At 48.0% G+C, this 21,427-nt stretch overlaps 1 non-coding gene across 1 annotated transcript; it reads left to right on the forward strand.

Annotated features, from left to right (window-relative positions):
- Positions 1–57: 57 nt before the first annotated feature.
- TRNAN-GUU (transfer RNA asparagine (anticodon GUU)) lies at positions 58–132 on the forward strand. The gene has a single exon. It is a non-coding gene; the product is annotated as a tRNA-Asn (tRNA).
- The last annotated feature ends 21,295 nt before the right edge of the window (positions 133–21,427 follow it).

Here is a 21,427-nt window from a genome sequence, read left to right on the forward strand (position 1 = left end):
AATATACACATTGGTTCACATACACAACACCCAACATGCTGTGTCAGAATGCCAAATGGAGGGATGGTGGCTTAGTGGTAGAGCATCTGCTTGTTAAGCAGAAGGTCCCAGGTTCAATCCCCGGCATCTCCAACTAAAAAGGGTCCAGACCAATAGGCGTGAAAAACCTCAGCTTGAGACCCTGGAGAGCCGCTGCCAGTCTGAGTAGACAATACTGACTTTGATGGACCGAGGGTCTGATTCAGTAGAAGGCAGCTTCAAATGTTCATATGTGCCTGGGCCAAAAATATTGGGAACTTCTGCTTACAGTTGCCAGGTCTTACCTGGCTCCTGGTGGGGGGATGTTTTTCTCACATGTGGCACAATGGTATCACCTGAAAGTGATGTCATCGTGCCAGACATGTCATGCGGGGCGCTCTAGCAATTTGGATAACAAGTCTATGGTTTTTATCACTTCCAGGTGACATCAACACATTGGGCGAATCGGTCACGACAAAGCTCTTTAGGGGTGGGAATCCCCCCACTAACCAGCTCTGTGCAAGCAGGTTGGGGGCCCCAAAACCAGGGAAACTGCCACCCCCAGTGGGAGGCTGAGAACCCTACTTCTGCTCAGGGCTGGTCCATGGGAGTTGGTGAACTAGGCAATTGCCTAGGGCATCAGCTCCCAGCAGGGGTGGGGGTGGGCGCCTCCTCCAAGCTCACGCCGTCCCTGAGCCTCCGGCTCATTTTTTCTCGGCTCTGAGGGATCGGAAGAGCTCCCTTGATCCCTCAGAGCTGAGAAAGGGTGGTGCTTCCCTTCCCCAGCATCCTCCAAGAGCACTGGGGAAGTGAAGCGCCGAGTGTTCTTTCAGCTCTGAGGGTTGGAGGAGTTTCCCCTGATCCCTCAGAGTCAAAAGAGCGGTGCTTCCTTTCCCCAGCATCCTCTAAGGGCACTGGGGAAGGGCAGCGCCAAGAGTTCTTTCAGCTATGAGGGGTCAGAGAAGCTCCCCCCCCTCGATCCCTCAGAACCAAAACAGCAGCACTTCCCTTCCCCAGCATCCTCTGAGGGCTTTGGGGAAGGGAAGCACTGAGAATTCTTTCAGCTCTGAGGGGTCAGAGGAGCTCCCCCTCCCACGATCCCTCAGAGCCAAAAGAGCGGCACTTCCCTTCCCCAGCATCCTCTGAGGGCACTGGGGAAGGGAAGCACCGAGAGTTCTTTCAGCTCTGAGGGGTCAGAGGAGCTCCCCTTCCCCCAATCCTTCAGAGCCAAAAGAGCGGCACTTCCCTTCCCCAGCATCCTCTGAGGGCACTGGGGAAGGGAAGCACTGAGAGTTCTTTCAGCTCTGAGGGGTCAGAGGAGCTCCCCTTCCCCCAATCCTTCAGAGCCAAAAGAGCGGCACTTCCCTTCCCCAGCATCCTCTGAGGGCACTGGGGAAGGGAAGCACTGAGAGTTCTTTCAGCTCTGAGGGGTCAGAGGAGCTCCCCTTCCCCCAATCCTTCAGAGCCAAAAGAGCGGCACTTCCCTTCCCCAGCATCCTCTGAGGGCACTGGGGAAGGGAAGCACTGAGAGTTCTTTCAGCTCTGAGGGGTCAGAGGAGCTCCCCTTCCCCCAATCCTTCAGAGCCAAAAGAGCGGCACTTCCCTTCCCCAGCATCCTCTGAGGGCACTGGGGAAGGGAAGCACTGAGAGTTCTTTCAGCTCTGAGGGGTCAGAGGAGCTCCCCTTCCCCCAATCCTTCAGAGCCAAAAGAGCGGCACTTCCCTTCCCCAGCATCCTCTGAGGACACTGGGGAAGGGAAACACTGAGAATTCTTTCAGCTCTGAGGGGTCAGAGGAGCTCCCCTTCCCCCGATCCCTCAGAGCCAAAAGAGCAGCACTTCCCTTCCCCAGCATACTCTGAGGGCACTGGGGAAGGGAAACGCTGAGAGTTCTTTCAGCTCTGAGGGGTCAGAAGAGCTCCCCCCCGCCCCCCCCGATCCCTCAGAACCAAAAGAGCTGCACTTCCCTTCCGCAGCATCCTCTAAGGGCACTGGGGAACACAGAAAGAATTATTTGGAGTCTGAAACTGACTGTTGGACTCCAAAAATCCACACAGGTCAAAAATATACCCTTTTCTGAGAAGTTCAGATATCCCAGCGTAAATGCAAACTGTAACTCTGATATCTGCAAATGCGCTTAGCGATAGCATTTGTGATTCATTTCCTTTAGAATGATCAAACTTAATCTATTCCTTTCCCTACCTTTTTTCCCATTTCAAGTGATTTCTCATCTTTTACTCATCTGTCTCCGTAGCCCATTTTTAAGGTCACTGAATTTAATTTCTTCCTAGTGTAGAATATATCACTCAGGGTTAGGGACGGGCAAATCGCCTTAATTTCTCAAAAGGATGCTCCCATAAATCTTCAGACCTGTCAAAGAATTCATATGTCACTTGGAAAATTAGTCTTTTCTAGCAAGTTGTTAAATCCAATGGAGGTGGGTTGGGGAGCCCACCCGCCATACGTGAATATGGTATGGTAGCATGATATTATACAACCTGCGTTTTCCTGTCCCTGAGGCTCAGAGTAGTTTACGATTACACATTTGTAAAAAGAACTAGAAATCTGTCCTACTATATTTCAGACCAAATGTGCATTTCTTAGAAGCATTTTGTGTCTTAAGGTACCTCACTGGTTCTATGCAGGGGTCGTTTTGTAGGGAAAAAAGAGGTGCCGGAGCTCAGTAGCACAACTCATTTGCATCTGACATCACCGGAACGTGTACTAAATTATATCAGCTCAGCATCTCCCTTAAAATGCTTCTTGAATTAGAATTGTCATAATCAAACCTTATTCCCATCATACTTTGGTGTGATGGTTTGGTGTGGCAGTTAAGTATGCGGACTCTTATCTGGGAGAACCAGGTTTGATTCCCCACTCCTCCACTTGCAGCTGCTGGAATGACCTTGGGTCAGCCATAGCTTTTGTAGGAATTGTCCTTGAAAGGGCAGCTGCTGTAAGAGCTCTCTTAGCTCCACCCACCTCACAGGGAGTCTGTTGTGGGGAGGGAAAGTAAAGGAGATTGTGACCTCTCTGAGATTCAGAGTATAGGGTGGGATATAAATCCAAGAGGCTCGTGGCACAGAGTGGTAAAGCTGCAGTACTGTAGTCAGAGCCCTCTGCTCACGACCTGAGTTTGATCCCAGCGGAAGCTGGTTCAGGTAGCTGGTTCGAGGTTACTCAGCCTTCCATGCTTCCAAGGTTGGTCAAATGAATACCCAGCTTGCTGGGGGGAAAGTGTAGATGACTAGGGAAGGCAATGGCAAACCACCCCATAAGTCTGCTGTGAAAACGTGAAAGTAATGTCACCCCAGAGTTGGAAACGATTGGTGCTTGCACAGGTGACCTTTCCTTTCCTTTCTTTTTTTATGTGCCATTTTGAGGGAGCATTACATCCGAGACACATGCTCACGAATTCAACCCACTGCAGCCTGGATAGGGATGGGGCTGTGCGTTGCCTGGACAGCTGTAGATAAAGCTGAGGTGTGGAAAACTGTAAATCATGAAGCTGGCACATCCATCTGCTATCCTCTGAAAGGCATTATGGAGCTTGATGTGTGTGTGCAAGGATGTGATCATCATTCACTATAGTGATTTCATTTCGTTGGTATTAAAATGCCACATTTTTCAGTTCTCATTATGCAATGCATCCCCCCCCCCCCCCCCGGTTTCTCATTACGGAATCTCTTCAGTTGCAGCTACGCAGCCAAGAAAGGGGAGTGGGGAATGGCGATGGGACTTTGCATCGATATTATTGATATTTCTCGCTGAAACTGTAGCCGGAAGTATTAATAGGAATAAAAGTAGGGTTGGTTAAGTTACCACTGGAAAAAGAGGACTTGGGGTCCGCTCCCCCCTCCCAGCAGTCATTTCATCTGCAGAGAGCACTGAAATAGGGGACATCTGCATAAGAGCTGCATTAAGAGGGAGAATTCATGCGGAGCCTGTACTAAAATAAAACACAGCTAGCATGAAAAAAAAAGTATTGATCTGAAATGTTGCCTTTTCCACTGAGCCTGCTTCGGCAGGGAGGGCGGGATATAAATCAAATCAAATAAATAAATAAAGCAAGTTGTCTGTCTGTCTACCTACCTACCTCTACCTACTATCTATCCAGGGTGGAATTCTAGCGGGAGCTCCTTTGCATATTAGGCCACACCCCTGATGTAGCCAATCCTCCAAGAGCTGACAAGGCTCTTTTTTTGTAAGCTCTTGGAGGATTGGCTACATCAGGGATATGTGGCCTAATATGCAAAGGAGCTCCTGCTAGAATTCTATCTATCATCTATCTATCATCCATCATCGATTGATAGTCACAGAACCTTTATTGGCATAACAACAACAGTATCAAATCAAGGAAGCAGGAAAAAAGGTGGTTAATTTAACATTCTAAACAGACTTCTCCTCTTATAAGCACAGTAAAGCAAGTTTGCCACCACTTCGATGGCTTCAGCCTTATTTGAGGCTAGTAAGCTTACTATCTTGCCTTCATCAGATTTTCCCTTGAGGGATCGCAATATAGGATCCAGATAAGATGCATGTAAATCACAGTAGAAACTACAGGATAAAAGTACATGATCTGTTCCTTCAGTTTCCTTCAGTCCACAGGGACATAACCTATCAAAGAATGGTATTTTTTTAAACCTCCCATATAACACAGCAGAAGGAATTATTTATTATTTCTCAGATTTACACATTAAAAAGGGCTAACATAAATGCCCTTCGAATATGAGGGTCAATCAGACAAGAAAAATACTCTGTAAATGAACCACTAAAAGGAATCCCCCAATTACATGGGAGAGCAACTCCCCGAAGTAAGACTTCTAAGGTCTTGAATCTTCATTCAAGGGGAGGGACGGTGACTCAGTGGTAGAGCATCTGCTTGGGAAGCAGAAGGTCCCAGGTTCAATCCCTGGCATCTCCAAAAAAGGGTCCAGGAAAAGAGGTGTGAAAAACCTCAGCTTGAGACCCTGGAGAGCCGCTGCCAGTCTGAGAAGACAATACTGACTTTGATGGACCAAGAGTCTGATTCAGTATAAGGCAGCTTCGTATGTTCATGTCAATGAATCTCTGTTTAAACATGACAGAAGCATGCTTCTCCAAAAAAACTGGTCAGATCATCGATGCTAAGCCCCATTGATGTGATTTTCTCTTCAATGTGGGTCAGCCAATCAGATAGATAAGACTCATGCAGCATATGTGCAGTGAGACTATTAGGCCCACTTCTGAAATGAAGACGCAGCCAAAATTTGAAAGTTGAGATCCATGGCTTTGTGGCTATCTTATCTATCCATCCATCCACCCATCTATCTATAAAATTTGTTGGTGTCCAAGGGTGAAATTTTCTCTTTAGATAAAACCCTGAGATGGGGAGATAGAAGCCCTGTTCAGACAGTCAATGGGTGTTGAGATGTATGTGTGTAGGGTCAGGATTATCTCATTGCTGCGGTCTCTTGCCAAATTCAAGGTGATGTATGCTTAAGGGCATACATGCTCACATCACACTAAATGTAGGTTCTGAATTTATCTAGCACATTTTTATTCCCCTACCTCTAAAGAGCTTAAAGCAGTGTACATAAGTCTTCTTTCCACCATCCTATCTTCACTGGGAGCAATATGTTGTTCAGTCTCACAGTCGAGTCTGACTCTGAGACCCCATGGACAAAGTCACGCCAGGCCCTCCTGTCTTCCACCATCCTCCAAAGTCTGCTTAAATTCGTGTTTGTTACATCAGCAACGCTGTCCAGCCATCTCATCTTTTGCCGCCCCCTTCTTCTTTTGCCTTCTGTCTTTCCCAGCATCAGGGTCTTCTCCAGTGAGTGCTCCCTTCTCATTTGGTGGCCAAAGTATTGGCGCTTCAGCTTCAGCATCTGACTTTCCAGGGAACAGTCAGGGTTGATTTCCATTAGGACTGACTGATTGGATCTTCTTGCAGTCCAAGGGACTCTCAAGATTCTTCTCCAGCACCACAGCTCAAAAGCATCTACTCTTCTGCGCTCGGCCTTCCTTATGGTCCAGCTCTCACAGTCATACATTACAACTGGGAATACCATCGCTTTGACTATACGGACTTTTGTTGGCAGGCTGATGTCTCTACTTTTTATTATACTGCCCAGGTTCGCCATAGCTGTCCTCCCAAGGAACAGATGTCTTTTAATTTCATGGCTACAATCACCATCTGCAGTGATCTTGGATCCCAGAAATGTGAAGTCTGTCACTACTTCCAGGTCTTCCCCTTCTTTGCCATGGTGTAATGGGTCCAGATGCCATGATCTTAGTTTTTTTGATGTTGAGTTTCAATCCTACTTTTGTGTTCTCCTCTTTCGCCCTCAACAAGAGGTTCTTTAGGTCCCCCTCACTTTCTGCCATTAGGGTGGTGTCATCTGCATATCTGAAGTTGTTAATGTTTTTCCCGGCAATCTTCATTCCGGCTTCGGCTTCATCCAGGCCAGCATTCTGCATGACGTACTCTGCATATAAATTAAATAAACAGGGTGACAATATACTCAAGAACTATTCATAAGAGAAGATCAGGCACTTAAAATAAGAGATGGGTGAAATACCTTCAAAGAAGAACCTTTTAAAGAACCTTTTAAAGTGCAGTTTTAGAAAGTGGAGTGAAAGCTGTACTCAGTGTAGTCGGGAGAAACAATCATCAGGAGCAGGTGAGACATCAGCTCTTTCAAGCCACAGAAACAGAGTCTAGCAAAATCTTAAGAATATGCCAACAAATATGACAAACAAAACAATTGGCCTCAGACTGGAAACACTCATACTGATTTCGCATACAGCTTACCCCGCTGTCACGTTCCTGTCAAATCCGTCAGATTTCCCACTATCTGCGCCGGAGTTACAGAAGTGTTTTAGCTTTCGCGTAGCAAACGTAAACCGCTAAAACCCAGTTTATGTTTGCTACGGAAAAGCCGCGGCATTTCCTGTAACTCCAGTGCAGGTAGTGGAAAATCCGACGCTGCGCAGAGAAGAGGAACGTGACCGCGGGGTAAGCTGTCTGCAAAATTGGTCTCAGTGTTCTGATTCTGAAAAAAAGGAGATGTCAAAGACTGCAGCAACTATTGGACCATTGCATTAATTTCTCATGCAAGTAAAGCGAGGCTCAAAATCTGACAACAAAGGCTGTCACCACATTTGGAAGGAGAGATGCCAGATGTTCAAGCTGGATTCAGAATAGGAATATGCGCTAAAGATGTTGCACGTTTATGTTGGTTACTGGAGCACACGGGAGAATTTCGATAGAAAATCAGCTTGTGTTTCATACATTGCAGCAAAGCTTTTAAGTACACGGATCATGGGAAAGTATGGTTGGTTTTAAAAGAAATAGGTGTGCCACAATATCTGATTTTTTAAAAATGTTCAAGCTGTACTTTAGACAAGAGGCTGCTGTTAGGATCGAAAATGGAGAAACAGAATAGCTTCCCATTGATAAAGGTGTCAGACAAGGATGTACTTTATCAATCTGTATACAGAATGTATCAGGAAAGCAGAATTAGGCTTAGATGAAGGTGGAATGAAGATTAATGGAAGGAACATTAACTGTCTGAGATAAGCAGATGATACATCATTACCGGCAGAAAATAGTGAAGACCTGAAATGACTACTGATGAAGGTTAATGGAGAAAGTGCCAACGCAGCAGGGCCATAGCCAGAATTAGAAAATTTGGGGGGCACCTCAATTTGTCAGGGGCCCCCCCAGTGGAAGGGGGAGGGAGGCAGCAGCAGCCACAGCTCTCAAGCAGTCTCTCTCTCGGTTGCTCTCCCCTCTGCTGCCCCCTGACCCATGATTGATATTGCACAGAAGGGCATTGGAGCAGCCACCGGCCTCCCATGCTATTTAAAGGGGCTGTCGATTGGCGGTCCCTTTAAATAGCATGGGATGCTGGTGGCTGCTTCACCGCCCTCCCCCCATGATTTCAGTTGCGGCGAAGGAGAGCGGTGAAGGCCATGGCAGGCTGGGAAAGGACCACTGTGGCCCTCTAGCGACAGCAGCAGCAGTCAGAGCCCCAGGTTGGGGGGCCCAACCTATAGCCGGGGGGCAGGGCCCCCACAACCCCCCTATTGCTATGGGCCAGCAAAACAGGATTACAGCTGAACAGCAAGAAGACTAAAGTAATAGCTACTGAGGAATTACACAACTTTAAGATTTCAATTTTTAAAAATGGAAATGGTTTGAGATTTTCGATTCTGTGGCTTCCATCATCAACCAAAAGGGAGGCTGCGACCAAGAAATCAGAAGGCGATTGAGACTAGGCGCCCATAAAGGAGCGAGAAAAGATCCTTAGGTGTATAGATGCGGCACTCTTACCCGAAGAGGCAGTCTCCTATTTAATTGGGGGAAATTAGCTTTAAAGAAGACAAAGCAAGAGGGGGATAACCATACGGTTGCCAGCCTCCAGGTGGGGTCTGGGGGCCTCCTGCTTTTACAACGGATCTCCAGCGGGCGGAGACAAGCTCCCCCCGGAGAAAATGGCTGCTTTGAAGGGTGGACTCTATGGCATTGGACCATGCTGAGGACCTTCTCCTTCTCAAATCCCTCCCCAAATCCCACCTTCTTCTGGATCCACCCCCGAAGTCTCCAGGTATTTTCCAACACAGACCTGGCAACCCTAGGTAACTGGGATCCTCTACCTGTGTATGTAGGGATCTCTCCCTTAGAGCAGGGGTCCCCAACCCCTGGTCCGTGGATGGGTTCCGGTCCATGGCCTGTTAGCAACCAGGCTGTGAGTTGTATAATTACGTACTTCATTATATATTACAATGCAGTAGGAAGAAGAAGAAGAAGAAGAAGAAGAAACAGCCACCCAGAGTTCGTATATGGAGCATACAAATTTAAAGTAAATAAAGAAGAAGAGGAAGAAGAAGATGACGACACTGTCCTCCACTCCGAATTTCAGAGTCTCAGAGCGGCTCACAATCTCCTTTACTTTCCTCCCCCACAACAAGACACCCTGTGAGGTGGGTGGGGCTGAGAGGGCTCTCCCAGAAGCTGCCCTTTCAAGGACAACTCTGTGAGAGCTATGGCTGACCCAAGGCCATTCCAGCAGCTGCAAGTGGAGGAGTGGGGAATCAAACTTGATTCTCCAAGATAAGAGTCCACATACTTAATCACCACACCAAACTAATAAAAATAAATTGCACAATTGTATCATCCCAAAACCATTGCCCTCCCCCCCACCCCACCGCCTCAGTCCCTGGAAAAATTGTCTTCCACAAAACCAGTCCCTGGTGCCAAAAAGGTTGGGGAATGCTGCCTTAGAGAATTCTCAAAATAAACCAGACAGATGTTCAACTGGAAAGGGTTTTATTGAAATAAGAATTAAAAGGGTAAAGTGCTCACATACAAACACGTGGAAAACACACAAAGAGGAGATCTGCAAAAAAAGCCCAAAAAATTATTTTTTAAAAAAGTGAATGGGCAGAAGGAAAACAATTTGTTCTCAAATGGAGGCTACTTGGAAAGTAAAAAAAAAAAAAGGGGGGGGGTTACTTTCTGAATAACTGAGATTTTGTGATGATTGGGATCATAGACCATGACATCAATTAGATGACTCAATCTGGGCCCATATGCTTTTTAAAAGAAATGCATGAACTGTGGAATTACCCTATAATTTTTTACTTTAAAAAATTAATTGCTTCTCATGCTACTCAAGACGAGAGTGAAATAAAAGACGGCATCTCATTTTGCACGCCACTAAATGTTGGAATGCTGGTTGCATTGCTGAATGATGAGTTGGGGGGGCAAGGGGGGTGCCAAGGGAAGCGTCTGTCAGCGCCCGGCTTTGCATTTTCCACACGAGACGATGGATGGAACTCGTCTGAGGGTGAGCTCAGGATTCCTCTGCTGTGTATTGGTTGTTTTCACTGCTGCTTTGTTATGGCCGTGTGAGTTGACCTTGAAGCATACTTCATCGCCCTCCAGGACCCTGAGGCTTACATTCCGATTGGCTGTTCTTTTAGAACCAGCCAATTGGGACACGAGGCTTTTCTCTCAGGAAATGCAAATGAGGAATCCTGGAGAGACCAATAGGGTGAATTGCTGCCCACATAAGGGGGCGTGTTTAACTCAGGCCAAATGGATATAAGAAGAAGGTATTGGATTTATATCCCGCCCTGTACTCTGAATCTCAGAGAGGTCACAAACTCCTTTACCTTTCCCCTCCCCCAACAGCAGACACCCTGTGAGGTGGGTGGGGCTGAGAGGGCTTTCACAGAAGCTGCCCTTTCAAGGACAACTCCTACGAGAGCTCTAGCTGACCCAAGGCCATTCCAGTAGCTGCAAGTGGAGGAGTGGCTCTCCCAGATAAGAGTCCACGCACTTAACTACTACACCAAACTGTGGAGTGGTGTTGCCTGTCTGAGTTCAGTTCTGCTCTTGTTCAATAAACGTTCTTGCTTACCTCAAGCTGGCTGAACTCACGATATAATATTCTCATTTTCCACATCTTTGCGCCATGCTTAAAAAGGGGGCTTGTGTGTCTTCCCCTCCCCCCAGTATGGGATGATTGTCCAATCTGGCTTGGGAAATCGATGGAGGCATGGAGCATCGAAAGGGTGGGGGCTGAGGGTGGGGAGGGGAGGGGGAGGACCTCAGCAGGGCATAATGCCACAGAGTGCACCCTCTGGAGCAGCCATTTTCTCCAGGGAATCTGTAGTCAGTTGGTATCGTTCGGTGAGAGCATTACGCCCTCTCCACATTTCCTTGGCTGCCCCAGAGAATGGAAGAACAAGGTCTCATCTTTCTAGATCCCCCACTTCCGCACTCGTCTGAAATTGCTTTTGGTAAAAGTTTGTCGTGTTTTAAATGGTACTTGTGATGTTTCTGAAATGGTCCCTGAAGGCCAAGATATCCTAACAGAATTATTCAAAAGATTGCTGCTTTACACAAAGCAAAAGATTTCCCATGACCAGATATGGGAGCCTGACAGCAACAAGAAGAAGAAGACTGCAGATGTATACCTCACCCTTCTCTCTAAATCAGAGACTCAGAGTGGCTTACAATCTCCTATATCTACTCCCCCAATAACAGACACCCTGTGAGGTGGGTGGGGCTGAGAGGGCTCTCCCAGAAGCTGCCCTTTCAAGGACAACTCCTGCGATAGCTCTGGCTGACCCAAGGCCATTCCAGCAGGTGCAGGTGGAGGAGTGGGGAATCAAACCTGGTTCTCCCAGATAAGAGTCTGCACACTTAACCACTATACCAAAAGGGTCTGCCAGTTCTTTTTCCAACTGGCTTATGTCTCTGCTCAGAATTTCATCATCTCGGGCTGTATCTACCTCCCACTTGGAAGATTATCTTTGCAGCCACCCGGGACAATAACTTTAATCAAGAAAGCAAGATCTAAATTGGCTTAACAAGCCTGCGGAGGCACCAATGAAATCTTGCTCATTATGTAAGTGGTTTCCCCACCCCAGCATTATGCAAACCGCATTATTAGAATATCCCTTCCAATTACACTAGGATATATTGCATGGATATACGAGCTCCATTCCCTGTGTTCTTTCACATTCTTTGCCTGATCCACTAGCAAAACACAGGATGGGGCTATGCAGGTTACAGATTTTCAATAGCTGAGAGACAAAGAAGGTACAATCATGATCAAGATATTTATTACAATCATGGATCAGAATAAGTATCAATTCAATCCATCAATTTATTATGGTCAATTGACCAGTTATAACAACATACAAAATCTCATAGTCACAGACCATAATTTCTGACTACATAAAAGCATTCTCATATTCAAATTCCACCAATATTATACCTTAAAAATGACATTATTAACTGTCTCGACTTTGTTAAAAACTTCCACTTATTTATGGCGAAAACCAATATTTTGCTACTGCCTGAGTTACAGACTTCTTAGTATCTTCCAATAACTATTTCGGTAGCACGACATCTGCAAATTTCAGATAATTATCCAGAGGTTTAAATTTAGAGAGTAATGGAAATATTAACTGATGTCTCTCTCTGGAATACAGCAGAAGTATCAATTGAAGGAAATAATGTAAAACTAGATAAAAATACTATTTCGCCCTGAAATAAAACAAATCAACTTGTTGCTGTGGATCTCTGCGTATTCTATAAGCAGCCGTGAAAATTTTTGCACGGTTAAAAGTTATTTGAGAGTTAGTCCCTTTCAGAAGACTCTCTGTGATTTCTTTATCTTTTTATTTCTTTATCTGAATGTCTGGGGTAAGATTGAAGCATAGTCTTTGATCCAAGGGAATCTTCTTGAATGTTCCATCGAGGACTGCAGAAGGAAGACCCTGCCATCTTGCTAATGTATAGGCTCTTCTAGGCTTGGGTACCACCAATAATGAGAGATATGCAGTCAATGCAGTTAATTACTTGCGGTTCTCTGGAATAAAAAAATGAGATCCCTTTGTGTTATATTCCTGCCTTTCAATGTCGAATATCCTTTGTTGTATCAGGGCTTTGGCATGGGAGCTGTCTAGTCTGAGGATACCGTCTTCTGCTAGTCCAATAGATTGGAGATTCCGAAGAACCCCTTTTGCTCAGGATGAGTAAAATCAATCTTTTACAAATAAGACCCTAGAATGGGGGTGTCGAACTCATTTGTTATGAGGGCCAAATCTGACATAAGTGAGACATGGCTGGGCTGGGCCATGTGCTTACCTATTCAAGATCAGGTATCAGAGATATAAACTTTATAACAAACTCAAACACAAAGATTTAAAAAAAAAAAACCTTAAAAAAAACATGCTTACAACATTAGCACTTGTTGCTCTTTGTATTTCTCCCATGGGATCTGGGGAACTGGGCAAAGGAAGCACTGGCTCTTTCTGGGTTTGATTCCCCACTCCTCCACTTGCACCTGCTGGAATGGCCTTGGGTCAGCCATTGCTCTCGCAGGAGTTGTCCTTGAAAGGGCAGCTTCTGTGAGAGCTCTCTCAGCCCCACCCACCTCACAGGGTGTCTGTTGTGGGGAGAGAAGATAAAGGAGTTTGTGAGCTGCTCTGAGTCTCTGATTCAGAGAGAAGGGCAGGGTATAAATCTGCAATTCTTCTTCTTCTTCTTCCCTCCTTTCCCAGGAGACCAAGAGGAACAGGAGCCTCAATCAATGTTGAAAATAGAAGTTTTGCTCTGTAGCTCCTGTGTGATTGAGCAAGCCTTGCAAAGCAAGCTGTGATGCAGAAGGAAGCAAGAGAGAGGGAGAAGGAAGCAGATGATAGCCAGTTGCTTGGGAGCCTGATAGGAGCACTCTGTGGGCCTGTTTCAGCCCCCAGGCCACATGCTTGACACCCCTGCCCTAAAAGGTACAATCACACGCACACTTACCAGGGACTGTTAGCCGGATCTGTAGCCACAGGGGGGCCTGTGGGGGCACTGCCCCCTGGCTCCCAGGGAGGCCTCCGTGGTGCAACTGCTTTTTTTCTTTTTGCCATGGCTGAATCAGCAAAGCATCTTTTAGGGTTTTAGGGTTGGCCTTGCTTTGGCCAATTTCAGAGCCCCCAGCTTTTGCCCCTACCCCAGAAAGCTTCTGAGAAGTGGCAAACCCCACAATAGATGGGAAAGGGGGGGGGGGCCTGACTTTTAAAAAAGCCCTCCGGCTTTTAAAATCCTGGCTACGGCCCTGCTGTTAGCTCAACCGCACACTTCTGAGTTAACTTGCACAAGACTGCACTGAAAGTCCTCACCGCCAATAGCGTCCTTTGATCCCCCCGCCTCCCCATTCCAGTAATTGTGTTTGGATATGGGAAATGACTGCGATAGTTTTTGTGACATTTGTGACCTCCAGTTGCCGACTGTTAGAGAAAAATGCCCTGCCTCTTTACAGAGTCTTACGGGATGTTCTTTCCCAGGTGATGTTCTTGATCTCCATATCGTTAAAAACTCCAGCTGCCTCTTTCCAGACGTGAAAGCTATTCTCCAGGTGTGCTGGCAACCTTCTTGGGGCCAGGCCTGTACTGCTACAGATCCTGGAGTGAAGAGGGGAGATTGCATGCAGAGAAGCAAAGTGCCCCCGGTAGGGTTGCCTGGACCCCCCTGGCGCGGGAGGGAAGGGTTGCCAACTCCAGGCTGGAAAACTGCTGGAGATTTGGGGATGGAGCCTGCAGAGGCCAGCTCCCCCGCTAGGCAAACTAGGTGGTTGCCTAGGGCGCCGGCAGGGCAGGGGCAGCAAAATTGAAATTAACATGCAGTGGGGAAGGGAGGGAGGGAGGTGGGAGGGGGCTTTAGATAGCCGGAATGAACGCAGTACTAGAGCCGGTTCCGGCTTTGAAATTAACATGCTGTGGGAAAGGGGAGGAGGAGGAGTAGGCATGGGGGGGGCGCAGAGTGGGGGGTGCCAGGCAGCGAGTCAGCCTAGGGCATAGGGTTGCCAAGTCCAATTTAAGAAATATCTGGGGACTTTGGGGGTGGAGCCAGGAGACTTTGGGGGTGGAGCCAAGATCAAGGCTGTAACAAGCATAATTGAACTCCAAAGGGAGTTCTGGCCATCACATTTAAAGGGCCATCACCTTTTCAATGCCTTCCTTCCATAGGAAATAATGAAGGATAGGGGCACCATCTTTTGGGGCTCATAGAATTGGACCCTCTGATCCAATCGTTTTGAAACTTGGGGGATATTTTGGGGAGAGGCACTAGATGCTGTACTGAAAATTTGGTGCCTCTACCTCAACAAACAGCCCCGCCCCCCCAGAGCCCCAGATACCCGCAGATCCATTCTCCATTATTTCCTATGGGAATACATCTCCATAGGGAATAATAGAGTTCCCAGCAGACATTTCCTTCCCCTCCCCCCGCTTTCTGACGACCCTGAAGCGGGGGGAGGGCCTCCAAACCGAGGGATCCCCTTCCCCCACCTGGGGATTGGCAACCCTACTAGGGCACCATGGGGTGTCAGGCCACCCCTGCCTGGTGGGGTAGAATAACATGGAGTCCGCCCTCCAAAGCAGCCATCCAGGGGAATTGATGGGCTGTCATTCCAAGGGATCCCCAGGTGCATTAGAAGAATAGACTGGGGATGCCTCTTCCTCAGTCTTCCAAGTAGTGCTGGATTCAACCCTATGGAGGCCCCTAGGCAGTCAAAAACTTCAGGGCCCCCCTTGCAAATTATCTCAGAGTCGGAGTGCCCCCACCACCACCTGCGGCCCCCACGGCAGCCTGCAGCCACCTTCTTAAAGCCCCTTTGAGAAAGCTGCGGAGGAGAAGCAGAGAGAGGCAAACTTGGCGACAACGGCAGCAGCAGCCGCACCAGGCAGAGCAGTTCAGTTGCTGCGTAGTGCGTGCAAGCTGCGAGGGCTGCAAGCAGGAGAAAAACTGGGTGGGGGGGGGGAGCAGCCCAGGACCCTAAAGGCATGAGGGCCCTACTTGGCCTAATTGTTAATCTGGCCCTGCTTCCAAGACTACAAACACCATAGAGCAAGCTAGATAGCTAAGACAATATCAGTCTCCTTCCTGTCTGCTCTGCTTTCACTCACCCGCTCTACCCAATCGAATGTAATCTCAGGGAACTTCCTTCCTCTTTGTTCTCCTCCTCTTCCTTCTTCTTCCCTGCATGCATCAGGAGGAACAGCATGCATATTAGGCTACACCCCCCTGATGCAGCCAATCTTCCAAGAGCTTACAGGGCCCTTCTTACAGGGCCTACTGTCGGCTCCAGGACGCTTGGCTACATCGGAGAGGTGTGGCCTAATATGCAAAAGAGTTCCTGCTACAAAAGAAAAGCCCTGACTACCCATCATAAAAGTGGATATTTGCTAATTTGGAATGTTGACCTATATAACCAATGCCAGCAAGCCCTTTGCCAGCTGATGTGCACACCTTGCTATTTTAGCGCCCTCCCTAAGACGAAGTTGCATAAATTGCCGTGATAACATATTGCAGTAGGACTCACTTTGAAGTAGCTGCCAGTGCTTTTTTGATTGGGAGACCTGATACTCAGCCCTCAATTGGTATTCTCGGCTGCGCTCCTGAACATTGATTAACATTTTCGTAGCAGACGCTGGCTGTGGCTGAGGGACTCTCCACCCCTCGCTCCTATTGCTAGACTGTGTGAAACGGATCTATTAATGAAAGAAAGTGAATAATTGCGGGCTGATATGCGAGGCTGTTGACATGGTAATGGCACCATCTTAAGCGGCATTAAACCTTTCTAAATCCAGGGAAGTCCAGCGGCTTAGAAGAATGCACCTCTGCTTAGGATGGCATTGTTGATTAAGCAATCAACAGCAGTCTGGTTTAATGTAGAGAATTGTATTTATTGGAATGGAGTTGGCTGCACATTCTTGGGATATTAAGAACATAAGAGAAGCCATGTTGGTTCAGGCCAATGGCCCATCCAGTCCAACACTCTGTGTCACATGAGAACATAAGAGAAGCCATGTTGGTTCAGGCCAATGGCCCATCCAGTCCAACACTCTGTGTCACATGAGAACATAAGAGAAGCCATGTTGGTTCAGGCCAATGGCCCATCCAATCCAACACTCTGTGTCACATAAGAACATAAGAGAAGCCATGTTGGTTCAGGCCAATGGCCCATCCAATCCAACACTCTGTGTCACATGAGAACATAAGAGAAGCCATGTTGGTTCAGGCCAATGGCCCATCCAGTTTAACACTCTGTGTCACATAAGAACATAAGATAAGCCATGTTGGGTCAGGCCAATGGCCCATCCAGTCCAACTCTCTGTATCACATGAGAACATAAGAGAAGCCATGTTGGATCAGGCCAATGGCCCATCCAGTCCAACACTCTGTGTCACATAAGAACATAAGAGAAGCCATGTTGGTTCAGGCCAATGGCCCATCCAGTCCAACAGTCTGTGTCACATGAGAACATAAGAAAAGCCATGTTGGTTCAGGCCAATGGCCCATCCAGTCCAATGTTCTGTGTCACACAGTGACCAAAAAACCAGGCACCATCAGGAGGTCCAACAGTGGGGCCAGGACACCAGAAGCCCCCCCACTGTGCCCCTCCCCAAGCACCCAGAATACACAGCATCACTGCCCCAGACAGAGTTCCAATGATAAGCTGTGGCTAATAGCTACTGATTTTCAAAGACATTGTGGTCTCAGCAGATAGCCTGGTCAAATTTGGGGCATTACTGGTGTCTGAGATCCCCTGTGTTCCCTCTAAGGTGAACTAGTATGAGCTAGCTCATGGGGGTTTTTTAGCTTTTGGCTCACACATTTTTGTCTTAGCTCAGGAAAGAGCAAACCTCAGAGCAAACTCGTTTATGAGGTGGCTCACAGCTTTAATGCCAGTAGCTCCCAAAGTAGAATTTTGGCTCACAAGATTCCACAGCTTAGAGCAGAGGTGACGAGCTCATGAGGTCCAGATCTGACATAAATGAGACCTTGTTGGGATGGGCCATGTCGGGCCAGGCCATATATGTACCTATTTAAGATTAGGTAGCAGAGACAAAAACTTGATAAAGAACACAAACACAAATATATATTTTTTTTAAACTTAAAACATGCTTTAAGACTCGTTCGTCTTAGAGGTGCTTTCTTTGTATTTCTCTCATGGGATCCAGGGAACTGGGCAGAGGAAGCCCAGGGTATCAAGAAGGGGAGGAGCCTCAGCCAATAGAAGGAAGAAAGGCGTGGCTCAGTAACTCTGCTGTGCAATTGAGCAAGCCTTGCAAAGCAAGCTGTGATGCAGAAGGAAACAAGAGAGAGGGAGACGGAAGCCAGTTGCTTGGGGACCTAATAGGAGCCCTCATGAGGCCTTATTCGGCTCCTGGACTGCATGTTCGATACCCCTGGCTTAGAGGGAACATGTGTAGCACCAGGGCAAAGCTTTAAGTTGACTTAAGTTCTACAGAATTTCTCACCTGCTGCAAGCCCCAGATAGAGCTACCAGCTGCAAGGCATCAGGCCTTGATCGCCCATGAGAGGCTGGTGGGCTAGTCCAGGGGTGGCCAACGGCAGCTCTCCAGATGTTTTTTTGCCTACAACTCCCATCAGCCCCAGCCAGCATGGCTAATGGCTGGGGCTGATGGGAGTTGTAGGCAAAAAACACCTGGAGAGCTACCGTTGGCCACCCCTGGGCTAGTCAAAGAGATGTCTCCTAGTTTGAGTCTTCTGGGCTGCTTGCTTAGGCAAGGAGCTGCGGTGGCATAAGGGTGAGTACGAGTATTATTGGGAACCCTGGTGGTTTTGGCCGGACCGTCCCAGAAGGGAGTGCCTGTGGAACTCTGAACCTGTTAGCTGACTACAGCTGGCCTGGGGGTCAAGGTAACTGGACAGCTTTGAAAGCTTTTTGTTACACGGTGTTGGGAAAATACCTGTACTGTCAGGATAAATTTTTGTTTAACCTTTTATTTGGTGTTCAGTGGCTTGCAAAGGGACCAGTGCCTTTCAGCCCTACTCAGAAGAAGGTGTGCGTCTCTTTGGTTATTTGGAGATTGTTGATCCTTCAAGGAAACCGGGGGCGGGGGGGGGGGGATTGGGCCCTGCTAAAATACCAATCTGGTGGCAGCAACCTTGGGGGAAGGTGGAAGAGTTTTGTCTCCCCCTTGATATTAGACTTAATGTGCCCTGGTAGTAAGTTTCTAGACTGACCTCCTCACAGGGAGCTGGGAGGTAGCTAGAGGGTCTACAACATGAGTAACCAGTTTTTTGTAGGGTTGCCAAGTCCAATTCAAGAAATATCTGGGGACTTTGGGGGTGGAGCCAGGGGACTTTGGGGGCGGAGCCAGGAGCAAGGGTGTGACAAGCATCATTGAACGCCAAAGGGAGTTCTGGCCATCACATTTAAAGGGACCGCACACCTTTTAAATGCCTTCCCTCCACTGGAAATAATGAAGGATAGGGGCACCTTCTTTGGGGGCTCATAGAATTGGACTCCCTGGTCCAATCTTTTTGAAACTTGGGGGTTATTTTGGGGAGAGGCATTGAATGCTATGCTGAAAATTTGGTGCCTCTACCTCATAAAACAGCTCCTCCCTCCAGAGCCCCAGAGCCTCGCGGATCAATTCTCCATTATTTTCTATGGGAATAAGTCTCCATAGAGTTCCCAGTAGACATTTCCCTCCCCTCCCCCCACTTTCTGATGACCCTGAAATGGGGGGAGGGCCTCCAAACTGGGGGATGGGCAACCCTAGTGGGAGGTGGCTAGAGGGTCTACTGGGCACCACAACACGAGTAACCAGTTTTGTGGAATATTTTATCAGAGACTAATTTATGTATTACTGGAACAAGCCTCTAGCTCACAGTGAGTGCTAAACTTAGGAGGAATCTTGGTCAGAGATTCAGTCAGTGGGCCGTCACCTGAGTTCTGGCCTTACCTTAATGGTCAATGTGTCCGCTGCGACTCTCTTTCTCCCAGAGCTGCAGTAACCGATCTCAAGCGGCCCTGAGCAAAGGAGGAAACTATAAGAAACCAAGCCATATGCATGAAAAAACCCCTCAAGAGCACCACTCCAGAACTGGTTGCATGATACTGTAAAAGCCTCTGTAACAATTGCTGTGTTATGGGGTTATGAGACTCTGAAGAAAAATAACTTTAATTTTGCTAGTTATCCCCGCTCCCCCCCATAAATTCTAAGGCTGTGAACTTAGAGTGGCATTTCATTTCCCACACTTTTCATCACTGGGGCTAACTGTGGATATAGCTACACACAGGGGTCATTTTGCAGAAAAATAGGTGGTGGAGATCATTGGCATCACTAATTAGTATATGCTGCCCTCCACCAGCCAAAAGCAAGAAAGGAAAGCCCCGGGTGAGTGAAACCTGCTTGGGCTGGCTTAGGGTTGCCAAGTCCAATTTCAGAAATATCTGGGGACTTTGGGGGTGGAGCCAGGAGACACTGGGGTGGAGCTAGGGGGAGGGGGGAAAAGGTGCCAAGAAGCATGGCGAGCTGCCGCCTCTTCTCCGCTCACCGTAGCTGCTCCTCCGAGATGGGCTCAGCCTGAGTGGCATCACCCGCTCCGAGATGGGGCGGCTCGCTGCGCTCCTTGGTGCCATTTCCCCCCTCCCCCCGCTTCCATTTTTTTGGGGAGCGGGGGAAGAGGCTGGAAATCCTGGGGTCCCCCGCCAGGGCGGGAGGGTTGGGAAGCCTAGGCTGGCTAGAGATTCAGCCAGCCCAAGCAGGTCTCGCTCACCTGGGGCTTTCCTTTGCCGCCACTCCCCCCAGTCAAAAGGCCAGCAAGCCACCCGCCACCCAAAATCACATAAGAAGTGGAGAAAGGGTGGTGTGGGCTTCTCCAGGGGTAATTGAGGGCTGCTGGGAGCATGGCAAAGCCCCTGGTGGCTGGCTGGCTGCCCGCTCTCCTAATCCAGGGATTGTTATGCAGCTGCACCTACTATTCAGTGGACAAGTTAGGTGGGGAGGAGGAGGGGGAACCCTCAGAAAGGTTCAGGAGCTGCGCTCCTCTGATCTCCTGCTGAATTCAAGGCCTGGCTACTAGGCTTCCAAATCCCCAGGTCCCAGAGGGGGATCCCCCGGTTTTACAGGCTTCCCCCCTCCCCCAGCCAATTGGCCGGCGAGAGAAGCCCCACCCCCACAGCCATCATGCACCACCATGAACGATTCCCATAGGGAATGATGGGGAATTGAGCCGCTGGTATCGGGGGCTCTGGGGGGACTGTTTTTTGAGATAGAGGCACAAAATTTTCAGTATAGCATCTAGTGCCTCTCCCCAAAATACCTCCCAAGTTTCAAAAAGATTGAACCAGGGGGTCCAATTCTATGAGCCCCCAAAGAAGGTGCCCCTATCCTTCATGATTTCCTATGGAAGGAAGGCATTTAAAAAGATGTGCAGTCCCTTGAAATGTGATGGCCAGAACTCCCTTGGAGTTCAATGATGCTTGTCGCACCCTTGCTCTTGGCTCCGCCTCAATGTCTCCTGGCTCCACCCCCAAAGTCCCCAGATATTTCTTGAATTGGACTTGGCAACCCTACTGGCTACACATAATATGCAACCAAACTTTTAAGGTAGCCCAACAGCTGGAAAAAGCAGGTATTAGAGTGGAGCTGAGAAAAGGTATGGTGCATGAGGGGGGGAGGGTCTCAGAAGCACTTTCTCTAGTTCTCTTTTTTCCAACCCGGAGCAGCTTTCCCAACCCCGAAGGGGTTCCAAAGCTATGTTTGCCCTTATAAACATAGGTTCAGAACCTGACTGGGTTTTGAGGAGGAAGGAATTCACAGCATTAGTCTGTGGTAGACAAGTGGAAGAAAGGAAATCTCTCTCTCTCTCTCTCTAGAGCACTTTCACACACACTTAGTAGTGCACTTTCAATGCATTTTGCAACTGGATTTTACTGTGTGAAATGGCAAAATGCACTTGCAAATGGTTGCCGAAGAGAACTGAAATTGCATTATTTTGCATGTGTGAAAGCGCTCTCTCTCTCTCACACACACACACAAACACTCACAATCACACACTTTCTGCTCTGAATATACCTCCTGAAGCTGATTTTCCCT

The sequence above is a fragment of the Heteronotia binoei genome, chromosome 9 (assembly GCF_032191835.1).
Source record: "Heteronotia binoei isolate CCM8104 ecotype False Entrance Well chromosome 9, APGP_CSIRO_Hbin_v1, whole genome shotgun sequence".
Classification (NCBI taxonomy): domain Eukaryota; kingdom Metazoa; phylum Chordata; class Lepidosauria; order Squamata; family Gekkonidae; genus Heteronotia; species Heteronotia binoei.